The following is an 18,389-nucleotide window of genomic DNA, read 5'->3' as shown; positions in this document are numbered from 1 at the left end:
GAGCTTCTCCCCCTCATCCATTCCTAGTGCTCTTGGTATACACTTGGGAAAATAATGTCCTCCAGGAGAAAGTGTTAGAGGGAACTAATATTTTAGGAATGCTTATTCAGAAAAAAATCCTAGAGTTGATTCGTTGTTTTCCTCCATCCTGCAAAAGAAGATCCCTTTGTTAAGCAGCTCACTTGGAAATATGATTCTTGGAGTCAATGATCTCTAAACAAACTGGATTATCAACTATTTACAATGTCTGTACAGTATAAACTACCTCACTTGCCTTTCTTGGGAAAAAAATATGAATGGACTTTAACAATTGTTGTTACAAACTGTGCCTGAATCTTATTATTTAAATCACTTCAGTTAGCATTCAGTGTATGTTTAATAATATACATTTAATGATGAAAAATATTTTCAGCAAAGCTTTAAAACCAGAAATACTGTGCAACTGTGATCTGTGTGGTATACCCTGAGAGAATTCTGTGTCCCACTCATTGTCTTGAGTTCCTAACCATGTGCAGACGCAAGTGTTCAGGAGTAGGAATTAATGTCCATCTTTTCTTTCAGGCATTTTCATCTGCTGTCCACGTATTTCCCTTGACTGAAAGCTCACGAGTTAAAATGTCCCTTCTTCCTAGCGAGCATATTTCAACTGTTCTTCATAAACGTTTATGTGCCTGAAAAGACTTTATGTTAAAGGATTAAATGATTTCTCTGACAGGCAATTTTTAACTGTTTTCCACAAATAAAAATAATACGTCATGGGATTAAAATGTTTGTTTTCAAGCATTTTTAACAGTTTTACACACTTACGTACATCTTAATTAAATTTTTTTTTCTGTCAGACATTTACCAACTATTTTCTAAAACTAATTTGATTGACAAATCATGACACTAGAAAACGCCAATGTTTTATGTCTTTGCCCATCTCAAAAGCTAATATTGATTCTTCTGTTCCATCAGCTTTCATTGTTAAGTAGAATATGTATGTTGCATTTTATCCATCAGAAATAAAGAGAAAAAAACTAAAAACATTGTATGAGAATTCTTCTACTTCACTATTCCAAGGGCACAGTGATGCTAGGGATGATTTTGCCTTAAGGAAATATTTGGCAATACCTGGAAACAGATGTTGTTTCCAAATGTTCTTGTTTTTGAAGAGTAACTTCTCAGTTTTTCACCACCGGGGCGTGAGAGGATGCTGCCAGCCTCTGATGGGTGAGAAGCTAGGGATGCTGCTGATCCCGCTCCAGTGCACAGGACAGCCCTGCAACATAGAATTAGCCAGCCTGGGCCTGGTGCGGTGGCTCACACCTGTAATCCAGCACTTAGGGAGGGCGAGGTGGGCAGATCACCTGAGGTCAAGAGTTCGAGACCAGCCTGGCCAACATGGTGAAACCTCATCTATAGTAAAAATACAAAAATTTAGCCAGGCACAGTGGTGTTTGCCTGTAATCCCATATATTTGGGAGGCTGAGGCAGGAGAATCACTTGAACCCAGGAGGTGGAGGTTGCAGTGTGCCAAGATGGCATCACTGTACTCTAACCTGGAAGAAAGAGCAAAGAGCAAGATTCTGTCAAAAAAAAAAAAAGAATTATTCAGTAGTGCCAAGATTGAATAAACGTACCCTGAGATAACAAATAAGGTAAGAGTGTCTGTTTTTCCTATTTTTATTTAACACTGTACAGGAGATCCTATCTAGGGCTGTAAGTCAAGAAAAAGAAAAGGCAAAAAGTGTTGAAGAAGTATAAAACTTTAATTTGCAGATGATGTGACTATATGATTATGTAAAGAAAGTCATAAGTAATCAATAGTTAAAATTACTAGAAGTAATAAGTACATTTAGCAATATCACAGGATACAAGGTCAATCACAAAAATCAATTGTGTTCCATGTATTAGCTATAAAGACAGCTGGGAAACAAAATTATAAAAGCAATACCACTTAAAATAGCATCAACAAATATAAAATATAGAAAAATAAATTTAGAGCAAGATAAGCAGGGCCTAATTACTGAAAACTACAAACATTGCCAAGGGAAATTAAGTATGAACTCAGTAAATGGAAGGATAGTCCACGTTCCTGTATTGCAAGATTCAATGTTGTTAAGGCATGCATTCTCCCCCAAATGGACCTGTAGACACAACGAAATCGAAATCAAAATTCCAGGAGTCTTTTTTTGTTGTAGAAATTGAGAAGCTGATTTTAAAATGTATATGGAAATTCAAAGGACTTAGAATAATCAAAGAGTCTTGAGAAAGTACAATAAATTTGAAGGACTTATATTACTTGTTTCCAGACTTATTACAAAGCTACAGTTATCAGTACAGTGTGGTATCGGTGTAAGGATAAGCAGAAGGATCACTGGAACAGACTAGAGTTAAGAAATAGATGCATACATATATAGTTGATTTTTCACAAACTGCCAAGGCAATTCAGTGGGGAATGGAAATTCTCTTTAAAATACAGTGCTGTGATTCCTGGGTGTGATGATTAACTTTAGGTGTCAAGTTGACTGGACTGAGGTATGCCTAGATGCCTAGTGATGCATTGTCTCTGGGTATTTCTGTTAGGCTGTTTCTAGAGGAGACTCGCCTGTGAGTCAGTGGACTGAGAGAAGCCCCACCCTCATATGGGTGGACACAATTCAGTGGGCTGGAGGTTTGGCTGGGACAAACAGGTGGAAGAAAGGGGAATTCTCTGCTGTCTCCCTCTCTGTTCTGTCTCTCCCTTCCAGAGACAGATGCCTTTTTTCCTTCTGCCCCATCAGACTCCAGGTTTTTCAGGTTTGGACTCTGGGACTTGCACCACAAGACTCCTGAGGGGCTCTCAGACTTTAGGTCTCAGACTTGGGGCTGCTTCCAGAATGAGCCAAGCTATGGGTTTCTCTGGTCTTCAGCTTGCAGACTCCCCTGTGGTGGGAATTTTCCACCTCTCATTGATTTTGGGAGCCAATTCCCCTGAATAAATCCTTCCCATATATCTGATTGGTTCTCTCTGGAGAACTCTGACTAATACACTGGGACATCCCTTTGGGGAAAAAAAAAAAAAAAACCATGATGAACCTGGACTTCTATTTCACAAAAGTACAAAATATGCAAGTTAGATCACAGGCTTTAATGTGAAAGCTAAAAGTACAGTCTTCCAGAAGAAGACTTTGGGGAGGTTATCTTTATGACTTTGAAGTAAGTAATATTCCTCAGACAACGTTGCAAGACATCTCAATTCCAAAGTTCTCTTCAAAATATTATTTCTTTGACGACAGCACATACAAACAGATGGAAGAGAATCAGGAGTTGGGGCAACACGGGGCTGCCCTTGGATATTTCATTTATCTCTGCCACCATAAATCATACTTTCTATCAATACCTACAGACAAGGGGTAAGCAGTGAGGAGAATTGGTGTGGGTATGCTTTCGAAAGATTTTACCATATGTGTACTCTTACAATGTGTTTATGAACTTGTACCTAATGATAATTCATTCTGAGCTTTGCTCTGCCATCTCGTAACATTTTTATCACTGTGCAGGTGCTAGCCTGTGCTAGAGTGTAGACTCCACCACCCCAGGGCACCAATCCAATCACATAACAATCTGCATGTAGAAGTACCAAAATCAGTACTACCATACCCATCAGTAATAGTCCACCAATTCTCCAATCTAAAAATCTATTGCATAACAGGGTTGTGGAAGCTATTTTCTACTTCCATAAATCTTTCAATGCTGCAACTTTTTGTTTTCGAACAGTAACAGTTCGGTTTCAACAACAGCTATTTGGCAAATGTGATCCAGTTCTAACAAGTAATCCACAGTTATTCTGTTGTCAATTACATTATCAGTTACAGTATTTCTAACCCTACAACTCTTGACTCAGTAATGAAATCGTTCATGAAGTATGATTTAGTGACGCAGATGATAAGCACAAAATATGCTGCACATAAACAGTTAGCATCCCTCTACATTAATTTGACAAGTTAACATCACCCCATGCCATTTTGCCAACAGTTGTAAGCAAAAGTATTCATAAATGATAAAGAATCCCAGGATGCTATTCTTAGCCACCTCTATTTGAAGAAGAATATGAATTTACAAGTCTGGAGAGTTTCCTTGGTCACAACACCAAATAGCAGTCACTTGTTCATCTTTTGAACAAAGTGTAATGTCATGCAGAGATTTCAAAGTGCACTTCCGGGAGTAAGGCAGGGCCAGGCACAGTTGTCGTCCTCAGCAGTTTACAGAGGGATGAGTCTGGGGAGTTAATCTCGGTGGTCTTTCTGTGCCCACCAGAGCTAGAACCAGAACTTCATGTCAATACATTGCGCTACCCATCCAGTTGAGGAAAAGTCTTTTCTGTTTCAGGACAGAAAGGTTACAAAGACCATAGTTTGAAAAGATACATCCTAAGATCGGCCATTCTTTTCCTAAAAGCAATGCTCTCAAGCAAACATTTCATGTCACCAGGTTCCCAGGGGAAAGGAGGTAGACAGCCTGCAGTGAGATTTTCACAGAGATAGAGAAAAGATTATGTTAACTCTTTATGCAGTCCCTCCACTATGTGATGTAGGTTCAATCCAGTTAACATACAAATATGCAAAGTGATATACATATGAGAACCAGCATTTGACTTTTTCTATGAGACAGTAATCTCCCTTTCACCTCTTGACCAATCCAATTACTTAATGTCCAAGTAATCTTAATAGGACTCCAATATTTTTATCCTGGGAATTACGGGCATATTTACATCAAATAACTGCATGACAATATTTGCCATATCAAATTACAGTACAGCTAATTTTTTTGGTTTTCAAGTCATGTTCCATTTTTATTTAAAAAATAAATCTAATGGTGTATATTTAAGGTGTTCAACATGATATTATGTATCTAGTGAAATGGTTACTAGAGTGGAACAAATTAACATATCCATCATCTCACATAGTTACCTGTTTTTCCGTTTTTCCGCCTTGTGGCAAGAGCAGCTATGATCTACTGATTTTGCAAAAATCCTTAACACAACACACTATAGAAACTACAGTCCCGATGTTGTTCATTAGATCTTTTGACTTGTTCCTCCTACATACTTGCTAATTTGTATCCTTTGACCTAAAAGGGGACACTTGCTAACCTGGAGACAGCATAATTATTGTTCAGTTTAGCAAGTATTCCCTTTTAAACATTCCAATTTAGCACGTTTCAAACTGGATTTTTAAATCTTTATGCCCAAATCCGTTTCACCCACATTAAAAAAAAAAAAAAAAAAAATCTCAGTTAACAGTGGCTTTTTCAGTTTCTCAAGTCAGAAATCTTGGAGTCCCCTTGACGACTTTCTTCTTGTCACATCCCGCACCAGCCCCTTAGCAAGTGTGGGGTGACCCAGTTCAAGGCACTGTCATGAACACAGGATGACCAGGTTCTTCTGGCTTGCACTTTCAAACCTTTAGACGATCACTTTTTGCCTCTTAAAACAGCTTTCTTACTATATATTCTGCTTTCCCGGTATTCGTCGCTAGACGGCAGCAGAGGATTTTGATTGGATTCCAAATTGGTTGGTTAAAGCAGCCTGAGCTGCTCAGAGGGAGGTTGTGGTTGTGTGTTGTGGTGGTGTGTGGTTGTGGTTGTGCTGGTGTGTGGTTGTGGTGGTGTGTGGTTGTGGTGTGTGGTTGTGGTTATGTGTGGTTGTGTGTGGTTGTGGTGGTGTGTGGTTGTGGTGGTATGTGGTGGTGTGTGGTTGTGGTGTGTGGTTGTGGTTATGTGTGGTTGTGTGTGGTTGTGGTGGTGTGTGGTTTCGGTGTGTGGTTGTGGTTATGTGTGGTTGTGTGTGGTTGTGGTGGTGTGTGGTTGTGGACGTGTGTGGTGTGTGGTTGTGGTTATGTGTGGTGGTGGTGGTGTGTGGTGGTGGTGGTGTGTGGTTGTGGTGGTGTGTGGTGGTGGAGGTATTTGGTGTGGTTGTGGTGTTTAGTTGTGGTTGTGGTGGTGTGTGGTGGTGGTGTGTGGTGGTGGTGGTGTGTGGTTGTGGTGGTGTGTGGTTGTGTCGGTGTGTGGTTGTGGCAGTGTGTGATTGTGTCGTCCTTGCTGTTGCCTTACTCGTCTTGGAACTCTCCAGCCGGCAGAGGAGAGAGAGGTTCTTCAGACCATCCTCACACCTGGGGACGGGTGGGTGGCTGTGCGGCGGGAGGCTTTAAAGCTTTGTCTGGCATCCGCGGGCCACGCTGGAGGTCGGGCGCCCGCAACCCTGCGCCAGGCTGTCCTGGGCTTGCCCACGCTCGGCCCCTGCAGCTCCGTCCGCCCGCGGGCTGCCTTTACTTTGCCTCCCTGTGTGGCTGGGAACCAGCGGGGCGGGTGCCATCGTCCGGCCTCACCCCCTACCCTGGGTCCTGCACGTGGGCACTGTGGGCTTCTGGGCCACCTCCGCCCTTGCAGCGCAGAAGGCCCCGTTGTCTTCGTCAGCGCTCAGTCAAGGTGAGCAGGGCAGGCAGTCTCTTTTTGAGTCTCTTCCTTTCTGGCACCAGTAAACAAACGTGAACCCTAAAGAGCCACTCCTTCAACAGGCATCCGGATGGCCAACTGGGCCTACATTTTGAATAGAGCCACGCAGCCATTTGCAGTTGACTAGAGGTCACCCTGAGTCCCCAGACCACCGGCACTTCTGCTGTACTTTGCCACGTGCTGCGCTCACCTGAACCAGCCAAGGAGAGCTCAGCTGTATCAACCAATCAACCAGAGCCCAGCTGTATTGACCAATCACAACTAGGCAAGTTTGACTCTTTTATTTGCATAAATGAACATGATTGGGCACCTGGGCAGGTACTGTCACTATAAAACCAGAGCCCTCCCTGTGTACTCTGGAAGGTACCTTACTTTAAGGCTGTATCTGCCAGGTTTTACAAACTGTTCACTGGAATAAGCCTCTTTCCTCCAAATTCCTTTTCAGACGACTTTTGTTCACAAACCCCACACAAACAGCTTCATCCCGTAGGGTTAATTTACTTCCCTGGATATAGCTCCTGACTTTTGGCAGAGAATGGCCCTGAATGATAACTAAGCCCATGCACTATCTCTATCCTTTCTCTTTCTTGGTGGATCCAAATCTAGGTTTGGAAGAGTAATGGCAATTGTCATCCTGTGATAATATTTCCTGCCCTGTTACTGGTATTTTTTCTGTTCCATAGCTAAGAAAGCTGTCATTCCTAGTTAATTAATGGCTTCAAGGGCATATGTAGGAGGTTATCTCTTCCTATGTTCTTGACTAGGAAATGCCTGCTGTCCCCTTCTGGCCATCCTGGAAGGTTCTGACCCTGAGCTGGGTTGCAATCTCTTCCACTAGATCAACTTGGAACCCTGCTGGCATTATCTCAGTTCCAAAGACATCTGCAAAATGTTGTTTGACAGCAAAGCACAGAGCAGATGGAAAAGAATCAGGAGCTCCAGGAAAGCTGGAGGCTCTATTAGACACATTTCTCTCTTCTTCCCAGCAGTAAATTACACCTTCTCTGACCAGACAAGTTGGAAAGGGATACATGGGAGGGGACACTCTTGAAAAATTTATCTGAATTTTGCCAACTACCAATCACTTGCATACTCTTACAGGCAATGACATCTTATTTATGACCTTTTATGTCATATAACACATATAGCTCATTTTCAGTAGTTGCTCTGGATTTGCATAACATTTTTGTCACTGCATAGCAGTGAGCTTTACTATAGTCCTGAGCTCCATTTCCTTAGACATTGGAAACAGGCTTCTCTACCACACAGTTCTGTGTCACTACAATAGGACCACAAAAACCTTAGCCATAGAAGGAAATCATTGATAAATTGGATCCATACAATTTAATATTTTTGCTCAGCCAATAAACTGTTAAAGGAAAGCTATAGATTAGGTGAAGAATGTGTGTGTTTGTGTGTGTGTATAATTCACAGAATATGTAAAGAACTCTAACAAATCACTGATTTTAAAAAGATAATTTTTTAATGGACAAAAGACTTGAAGTAACACTTCACAAAAGTATAGAAATAGACAACATACATAAAAAGGTACTCAACATCATCAGTCATCAGAGAAATGCAAATTAAACCACCAGGTGACAGCACTATGCAACCACAAGAATACTCCACATCGGCTGGGCACGGTGGCTCAGGCCTGTAATCCCAGCACTTTGGGAGGCTGAGGCAGGTGCATCACAAGGTCAGGAGATCAAGATCATCTTGGCTAACACGGTGAAACCTCATCTCTACTAAAAATACAAAAAATTAGCTGGGCGTGGTGGTGGGCACCTGTAGTCCCAGCTACTTGGGAAGCTGAGGCAGGAGAATCGCTTGAATGGGAGGCAGAGGTTGCACTGAGCCGAGATTGCGCCACTGCACTCCGGCCTGGGTGACAGAGCGAGACTCTGTCTCAAAAAAAAAAAAAAGAATACTCAACATTAAAAAGAGACATAATACCAAGTGTTGGCAAGGGCATACAACAAATGGCATTCTCATACATTGCTGTTGGGAGTATAAAGTAGTAGAACTACTTTGGAAAACTGGCAATATAGTATAAACATAACCATGTACCTACCCTATAACCTAGAAATCAACTCCTAAGATATTACCCAAGAGAAATTAAAAGACATCCACACAAATACTTGTGCAAGAATGTTCACTGGAGTTTTATTCATAACAGACAAAACTTGGAAAAGGGTTAAATACACTTGGTTAATTCATATAATGGAGTACTACTCAACAATAAAAAAAATGAATTTACAGCACATGCAACAATATGAATTTCAAAAACATGTCACATGCAAAAAGTCAAACATGAGTCCATACTGACAAAGGCTTTCTTTGACCTAACTCCAGTGAGGCTCCTCTAAGCCCTCAAAGCATAAACTTTAGACTGTCCTTGGTTCATTTAGTTGAGCTGCAATCTTGTTGGGTCAGTTTATCGAAAATCCCCCACCACTGTTATCTGATCAAATTCCACACCCCCCAAGCTTCCTATCTTCCCATCCTGGCCTGCCTTGGGCAAAGATCCTGTTGAGCTCCTCTAAGAAAAACCTCCCTAGCTTTGATGTTACCTCTTAGGAATTTTCCATCCACTGAGCCCCACCCTGCTTCTTGGCTAGAAACCCCCACTTGTCCTTGTTGTGTTCAGAGTGGAGCCAAATCTTTCTCCGCTGCTGCAAAACCCCATTATGGAGGTCCCCTATGGTAAAATCTGCCTTATCATCTTTAATGAGTGTCATGAATAATTTTTCTTTAACAATACATGATTCCACTTATAGGAAATTCAACAGCAGGAAAAACTAACCTATGGAGATAGACATTAGAAAAGTGGGTCGCTTGGAGCAGGGACCGACTGGAAATGGGCATGAGATAATTCCCCTGGGCTCTCCATGATCAGGCCCAACCTACTTTGTCCTTTTTCCTCTCCCATTGCTGCACAGCAGGGTCCCTCTGCTTCAGTCAGGAGGTTAGATCTGCCATGCCTCCACCACCCACCCATCCCCACAGTCTCATCCCCACAGTGACAGCACTTTGTGAACTGGGCTGTTCTACCACAAAGGCTGCCAGCACACATTCTGCAGAGCCTGGTTACAGATGTCGTCTTAACAGATGCCCATATCATTCACTCCATCCCATTGTACAAGTTGGCCCTTCATTTTATAGTGTTTTCAGGTTAAAAACACATATGCCTCTTGATCCTTGCAACTTTAATAAAGCACTCTCTCCGTTTTCACCTCAACATCCAGTCCAGGTAAAAGGTAACAACTGATAAATATCTGTTGATGAATGTTCAACATTTAATCATGTATCACCCCTAAATAGCATGAATCATGTTAGAGACAGCTGCATGGACAGACCAAATGGGAAATGAATGCTTTACTGCAGAAGGCCTATTTGTTGGACCCTGTTCTCCAGGTCCAAGAAGTCTTTGTCTTTGACACAAAATGAAGTTACTCCTGGCCCACTTGTGGTACTTCTATGGACTTATTCAAGGAGTTGACAAACTTTAGAAAGGCCTAAAGAAATTGTAATTGAATACAACTTCCTTCTTTCATTGTTCTGCTCCTTCTGAAATGTAGGGGACTGCCACTCACTAGCATCCTTTGTCCAGAACACGTTCCCACTCCGGGAACTTAAGAGGAAACAGCCTGCCTGCCTGCCATGTCAGGGTAAATTGAGAACATCACAGTCTTAGTCCATATGTGTTGCTTTAAAGGAATATCTGAGGCTGGGTAATTTATAAAAATAGGTTTATTTGGCTCATGGTTCTGCTGGCAACAGCATCTACTTCTGGTGAGGGCTTCCAGGAGTTTCCACTCATGGCAGAAGGGGAACCAGTGTGTGCAGACATTACATGATGAGACAGGAAGCAAGAGAGACAGAGGGGAGATGCCAGCCTCTCTTTAATAACCAGCTCTGGAGGGAACTGATTATGTGAGAACTCACTCACTGCCATGAGAACAGCACCAAGCCGTTCATGAGTGATCCACCCCCACGACCCAAACACCTTCCACCAGGCCCCACCTCCAACACTGGGGACTAAATTCCAACATGAGGTTTGGAGGGTAAAATATTCAAACTATAGCATCAGCCAAAATTATAGCTGCAGGGAAATTAGAAGAAAAACCGGCAAGATGAACAAAGATTTAGTGAAATATAACACATTAGAGAATAAAAAGGGGAGTCTATAGGGTGCAACTGTAGTTGATTGTATGTTTTTGCATAACTGGTTCATTCAAGTAACTGTTATGGGTATTTTACTGAGGATTTTAACATCTGAATACAATAGTTAAAAGTGTTCTCTAAGTGTCTTATAATTTCCTTACCTTGTTTGGGAGTCAGGATTATAACAGCCTTGATAAATGTGTAGGGAAGCTTTCTTCTTGCCTTTTGGGAAAAAGCGCATTAAGTGTTTGAGGGGTGGAAGGGAGGGGCTGCGAAGGACATGGGAAAGTTTTCAGGGGTAATGGGTATATTCATTGTCTTCAGTGTGGTGATGGTTGCAGGGGTGTATACAAATGCCCAACTCATAAATGGTACACTTTAAATATTCAAGTTTATTGTATGTCAATTATACTTCAATAAAGCTGGTTTTTTTTAAACCCTCACAATTTAGTTCTGGGCTGTGTGCTTGGGCTCTGAAATTCGGTGGCAGTGGCCTGAATCCCCATGCCCACTGTGACAGAGCAGGAGCACCATCCTCTCGGACAAACACCACTACTTTAAGTTCCCGCTCCCTTTCCAGCCTCATGCATTTCAAGAAAATCACTTCTCTTCTAACAACAAGCAGACAGAAAGAGCAGACAGTAAAACAGAGATAAGACAGTCGGGCACAGAGGGAGGTGGGGGGAAAGTCTCTTGGGTAATTGCCAAACTTCACCCTCATACATTGGGCCCCAGTATAACAGTGAGCCTTAATAAGCACATTCCTTTCCCTTCAGGTGCACTAAGATAGGGAAGCTAAAAGCAGACTTGGGGGTACGCCTGCAGCTGCAGGAAGATGTATGGAAACAGACACACAACTTTCCCTCCCAGATAAGCACACCTAAAGAGACACAGAAGCAGTCCAAGCCTCTGATAAATTCTCCCACCCTGAATCCTTAAAAACTCTTAGTCTGTAAGAGAGCATGCCTCTGATCTAACTCAGCCAGAAGCCACTCTCGGGTTTGTTTCCTTTAAAATAAACCTGTCCTTGACCATCAAGCCATCGTGTTTCTTTCCTCTTTCTTTAATTCTTACACACTGGAGCCTAGGGAAAGGATCATTCTCTGCCCACTTCCATTACCTGAGAAAAGAACACCAGAAAAAGAAGCTATGGGGAAAACATTAAGATTTGCAGCCACGCATGGCAGCTGATGCCTGTAATGCCAGCACTTAGGGAGGTTGAGGTAGAGGACTGTTTGAGGCCAGGAGTTTGAGACCAGCCTGGGCAACATAGTGAGACCCTGTCTTTACAAAAAAAAAAAAAAAAAAAATTAATAAATTATCTGGACCTGGTGGCAAGTGCCTGTAGTCCCAGCTACTTAGGAGGCTGAAATGGGAAGATCCCTTGAGCTCAGTACAGCTCAGGCTGTAGTGAGCTATGATGGCACCACTGCACTCCAGACTGGGTGACAGAGCAAGACCCTGTCTCAAAAAAAAAAAAAAAAAATTTTGTAGACTTTTGTAGACTGTCAAGAGGGACATCAAAAATGCCTCCTGTGAGGCCGGGCATGGTAGCTTACATCTGTAATCCCAAGCACTTTGAGAAGCCATGGCGGGAGGATTACTTGAGCCCAGGAGTTCGAGATCAGCCTAGGCAAGATAGACCTTATCTCTACAAATAAAAGTAATTAGCCAGGCGTGGTGGTGCAGGCCTGTGGCCCCAGCTCCTCAGGGCACTGAGTAGGAGGATTGCTTGAGCAGTCCTCAGGCAGTGGAGGCACCAGTGACCTGTGGTAACAACACTGCACTCCAGCCTGGGCGACAGAGTGAGACCCTGTCTCAAAAGCAAATAAATAAAACAGAATGTCTCCTGTGTAAAATGACAACTTTCAGTAGAACAATTATAGGAAAGATACAGGATCTTTCTGTTCTTTCCACAGTATTTCAGATTTCAGACCGCCCAAGATTCCTCTAGCTAATGACTTCACAGTTGGTAACAGCAAGTTACCTTCACAATGTTTCTTCAGCATCTATTATGACAGTTCTTGGAACTACAGGTGCCAGATTACTGTTGACACTTGATGGTGGTGACAATGGAAATGCCTTTAGCAGGCTTGCAGATCCCTTGGACCCAGAAAATACAACTTTTTGAGACATTTGGGAGAAAAAAGAGGGTTTTACATCAGCTTTCCCTGGGGTTCCATGAACACTAAATGGATCTGAAGACACACCTTCAACATTCTTTAAGAAGGAACCATGGAAGCCAACCTTATATCGTTTAAAGAGAGAATGAAACTTGAAGCAATAGACAGGAAGAACCCTTATCTGATCTGCTCTGCAACTACTGGAAACATTGAAGGAGATAGTTTACACTACAGTGGATGGGAGTGGTGGCTTAGGCCTGTAATGCCAGTGCTTTGGAAGGCAGAGTGGGGAGGATTGCTTGAGGGAGAATTCAAGGTTGCAGGGAGCTGTGATCCAGCCTCGGCAACAGACTGAGATCCTGTCTGTAAAAAAAGAAAAGAAAAGAAAAGTTTACATTACATTTGGAGACTAGAGAGGAGCTTTTGAATATTGCTACGATTCTTCAGATAGTCTCCTAATTGGGTAGATAGTATCGCTTGACAAATGTCTTACAACCATCAAAAAATAATGCTCCTATTACAATAAGCAGAGCGAAAGCACAATCTTCTCCTTTCCACATGCCTCAGCATTCAATGCGGGCTCTGTAGAAAACTCGCCCAGTAACTTGGGTCAAGAAATCAGGTTGGGTTAAACTACCTGCACAACTTTCCTCCTCATGAAGGAAAGGTTTCTTAAAAATGATTCCCTGACAAAGATCAGCATTCATAATTAAAAGAGGCCCAGAATGAGAGAAAAAGGAAAAATTGTCTTCCTGTTTTGTGTTCTCCTCCATCTCTACTTATGTAGTTGCTAGAAAGAGACCTTGGCCTTCCACTAGATCAGGGATGATGTTGCCGAGACCATGACTGCAGCAATGTCTGCAGTCTATTTCTTTGCAAACAAACAGGGGACTCCATACTCACCTGCTTCAGAAGAAAGCCCAGCAGCTGCCCACCTCCCGCTGGCCCCGTGGGTATGCAGCTCGGTGGACCATGCAGACCGATGTGGATTGTGCCTTCCAAGCTGTGATAGAGGAGTTAAAAATAAATTATTTAGGCAGATAATGAGAATAAGGAAGTCCTTGGTAAGGTTTTCCTTTTAATGAAAAGCATTAAAAGGAATGCCCCAAATCATTTTCTTTTCTAACCAAGAGCAACCTGTAAAATCAAGCTGCAGACATAGACAAGCAAGCTGGAAGCTTGCATAGGCGAATGCTGGTAGTTGTGCCAATAGAGAAAGCTTACCTGGGAATAGGCACGCTCAAAATGGTGGCTCCATCTTCTCCTCTCTTTGCCACCCGCGTGTATAGTAAGGAGCAGACAAGATGGTACTGGCCAAGTAGAAAGCCCATTTGTATAATAAGATTAGGGTGGGACGACCAGCCTTCCCCAAGCACTATGTAAATGTCACACCTGATCAAACCAATCTGTGGGCCCTGTGTAAATCAGATGCTGCCTCCTCAAGCCTGCCTATAAAGTCTGCTGTGGTCCACCTCAGGCCGGCTTTTTCCCTTTTGAACACCTCTCTCTAGAAAGAGAGAGAAAGCTGCTCTCCTCTCTCCTTTCTTCAGCCTACTAAACTTTCTGCTCCTTAACCCACTCACATGTGTCCATGTCTTTAATCTTCTTGGTGCAAGACGGTGAACCCCAGGTATTGACCTCAGACAGTGATGCTGCTTCAGCTGGACGGCTCTTGAATGCCTCCATAGAGGAGACGTGGTCGCTGCCTCCTCTGGTGGGGAAAAACACTCTACCTCCCTTCAGTGATTAACACCCCCTCAGAATAAAAATGGTAAAAACCAGTCAGCAGAGGCAGACATACCAGGGAACAGGAGAGCCAACTGATGCTCTCAGAACCCTCCATCATATGCCATTCCTCTCTCACCTAATGATCCCATAGAGGTATATGCACCATAGGCAGAAATATTGTCTTATGATGACAGACGTGCCAGAAGAGCAGAGGCTTTCAGAAAACCACCAATTCAGCAAACTAACTCTCCGAGCATGGACTGGGGAAATTCCTCAGCTCTCTTAACTATAGGAATTATTTTCAGCCTGTGTCAGCTACGCTGAGCTCATCCCCAGTTCTGAATAAACTATCACTGATTTCTACCAAGGACAATTATATGAAGTCGGTAAAATCCACATGCAGAGGAGATGGACACCCAACTCAACAAGTGAATGTGACCTCAGTGTACTGAAAACAAGCTTCCAGGAAGGATCTCCACATTGGTTTGTGGATAAAGTAAAATAATTTGTGAAAGAGACAGATCCTCAGACTTTGGCATTACTGGAAAAGCTCTTCAGGAGACCTGAAGTTGGTGGGAGTTTCTGCTATGTCTGAGGGGCTGACATGAGGATGAAATACATAAGACTAACATCAAGTCCAGCATGAAAGTTGGCCACTACCCTAAAAGACTTAACGACAAGAATGTTCTGTGTATGTTCAGAATGTACTCACTTCTCAGATGTACTGATGCCTTAAAAAATATTTTTGTTGCTCTAAGCAGTCTTGCTTTAGCAAAGGGTTGCCCTGAAGATTGCAGGACTTAACTGGCTTCTCTAAACACTGTTAAGGTGGGAGAAATCTTGCACATTCAACTTGGGAATTCTTTTATTTTTTTTCTTTTTTTTTTTTTTTTTGAGACGGAGTCTTGCTGTGTCGCCCAGGCTGGAGTGCAGTGGTGCGATCTCGGCTCACTGCAAACTCCGCCTCCTGGGTTCATGCCATTCTCCTGCCTCAGCCTCCCAAGTAGCTGGGACTACAGGCACCCGCCACCACACCTGGCTGACTTTTTGTATTTTTAGTAAAGACGAGGTTTCACCGTGTTAGCCAGGATGGTCTCGATCTCCTGACCTCATGATCCACCTGCCTCGGCCTCCCAAAGTGCTGGGATTACAGGCATGAGCTACCACATCCAGCCTACTTTTTTAAATTGTACAGTATACTTTAAATAGGAAATCAGAAAATTTTATTGATTTTATTGATTTTAGTCAATATTTATATATAGAACAGCTAAACCCCAATGGGTAGAACATCAGGGACTGACTATATACAGAAACCCACGACAATTTTACCTTAGAAGAGAACTTAAAGATGCAAATAAATCATGGTTTCTCAACTTGACACGATGGATATTTTGGACAATTCTTTGTGGTTGGGACTGTTCTGTGCATGGTGGGATATTTAGCAGTATCTCTGGCCACCACCCACTAGAAGCCAGTAGTATCTCACACACACACACATCCATTGTGACAATCAAAAATGTTTCCAAACAAATGTCCCCCGGGGTGGTGCAAAACGTCCCTTGGTTGAGAATCACTGAACTAGCTATATTATCTCCTTCATGAATGTTTTATGTCTGGTGCTATCATGTTCTGTTCATGTTCTTACTGTTTCCAGAAAGGTAACCGCCACATAGATTGATTTCCTTTCTGTTGTTATTTTGTATATATTTCCTGAAGAAAAGTTTAGAAACTTTAAAAATAAAGAAAAATAACTAAGAAAAGAGACTTAGCTCTGTCTGAGTGCAGAGCCCCCATGATTAGGCTGCCACATCTCAAGGCAGGTCATTCTCCCCTGTGTTTCTTGAAAGGGTAAAGGTGAAAGAAGGGGATTTTCATTTGCAAAGGATTTTTCTCAAGAGGTCTTGTGAGCAACTATAACAATAAAAACCCCGGATGCTATTAGATGAAGGGCAGGTCTTACAGATCAGTCTGTCACACTCAAAAGGGGAAATGCAATTTCTGTTTTAGAAAAAAAGAAAATCTCTGGTGTCGAGAGACCTCATAGATTTAATGACCATCTTACCCGGCACTGTATTAAACAAGTAAAAAGAAACATACTTCTTTCCACCCGGGAGCCTGGAGTCCCATGGCGAGGTCACATACATCTAGTTCTTTATGTCCCACTTTCTGCCTTTGCTGACATCCGATTGAATTATTGAAAGAGTTCATCGACATTAACCCCGGACAGCCCATTCTACCTAAGGGAGAAACTTGGAAGTGTGACCCAGTCAGGGTCTGAGCTGCCAAGACAATAGCAGGGGAAGAATGCTGCATTGGTACTGTCAAAGTAATTAAAAGGTGTTTTGTTATCAGCTCATTAATATTGATTATACCTTTTTCCACTCCATTAGAGCCGATAATTAGAGGTGGTGCTAGGTATGTTCAATGTTTCCCAACTATTCTGCTACTGACCCCGGGAAGAAAAGCGTTTTGAATATTAAGCACGTACCTTGCTGTTTACCAGCTATAGTCCAATGGCATCCACTTTGGCAAGGCTGATCCCCAGAAGGACACCATTTTCTGAGAGGTACAAAACTCGAGTGCAATGTTACATCTGACTAGACTCTGTAGCCCTCTTTGACTGAAACACACAAGGACAGCCCAAATCAACCTCAGAGAGGCATGGGCTGGGCTTGGTGGCTGTGCATTTGGGCTCCTGGCTGGGGTTCAGAGGACCTGGATCTAGTTCTTCCTGTGGATCCAGCTGCATCCCCACCAGAAGGTCACTTCTGGCCTCTGAGCCTCAGCTTCCACATCTGTGTGATGAGGTGGAGCTTTTAAAGAAGACTCAAGCAATCAGCTGGGATAAGCCAGACCAGAGCAAGAACGGGCATATCCCTTCATCTACTGCCAGGCAAGCATTTGGTGCTTGGCATAGGCTTACATTCTGGGCAGTTGCCAATCTTGAGTCTATGACAATGCTATTCAAACTGTAGTCTGTGGTCTGGTGTCAGTTGGCAAACTGTTACTGGTCAAGACAAGATAAGCAGAACAAATGGGAGGAAGCTTTGGGAAAGTGTGTAACAGTCTGACATGTCCCTGAAGCCCCCAACATATCAATGAATCTGCCTCACTGATCAGAGGATAGGCAGCTTGGGTGTGGTTGTACCAGCACTGCAAGGTGGCCGGTGTCATGTGGCAAGAGCTGTGTACTTGTCATGCCCAGAAGGACCTCTTTACAATGTGTGATGTTTTAAAGTTTGTCAACTGTAATCCAACGCTATATAATCTGTATGTATTTACAATTTCTAATTTGTTTTTCTAGTCATTCTGATTTTTAATGACTTTTAATATACATATACACATATATATTTGGTAGCTGCATTAGGCAAGTAAATTTACTGTAGATGGCAAAGTGCTAAAATCATAGTGTTATTTAGGGAAAAGCACTAATGAAACCATAAATGAAACTGGCACTTAAGTGATATTTACTTATCAAACAAATTCAATACAAAGAATTCTTTGTGAAAGAATTTTGAGTTAGAAGCAGATTTTCAGTATTTCACATGTAAACATTAAAGTTTTGGGGAGCTTCACATAGACTTGCTTTTCAGGTTGCTAAAACTAAAAACCATTTATAATTGCTGAGAGATTAGCAGCAGAAGACTGTATTGCAGCTGTCTGCATACACCTGTGCACCCACAAAAAATTAAAATAATAATTAAAAATGATTAAAACAAATGAAGTCTAAATCGGCCTTCCAGGAAATCGGCCTTCCAGGAATATCCATCTGTTGGGTCTAGGCATACTCTCTGAAGCAAGAAAATGAAAGAGGTGCCTGACATCCTGAAATCCAGGAAGAGAGCCCGCTGGTCCCCAACTCCACACTGAACGGCTGGGGCTTCCCCCCGCTCC

The 18,389-nt window shown here is 42.6% G+C and overlaps 1 long non-coding RNA gene across 1 annotated transcript; it reads right to left on the bottom strand.

Moving 5' to 3' along the window:
* Positions 1 to 11,016: 11,016 nt before the first annotated feature.
* LOC100439067 (uncharacterized) lies at positions 11,017 to 15,340 on the bottom strand. The gene is made up of 3 exons (XR_008515835.2): positions 14,351 to 15,340; positions 13,671 to 13,770; positions 11,017 to 13,130 (listed from the first exon to the last, which is right to left on the bottom strand). It is a non-coding gene; the product is annotated as an uncharacterized LOC100439067 (long non-coding RNA).
* Positions 15,341 to 18,389: the final 3,049 nt, after the last annotated feature.

This window comes from Pongo abelii, chromosome 17 (genome assembly GCF_028885655.2).
Source record: "Pongo abelii isolate AG06213 chromosome 17, NHGRI_mPonAbe1-v2.0_pri, whole genome shotgun sequence".
NCBI classification, from domain to species: Eukaryota; Metazoa; Chordata; class Mammalia; order Primates; family Hominidae; genus Pongo; species Pongo abelii.
Note: the sequence above shows the minus strand (reverse complement) of the source record. Positions and strands in the feature narration are given on the sequence as shown.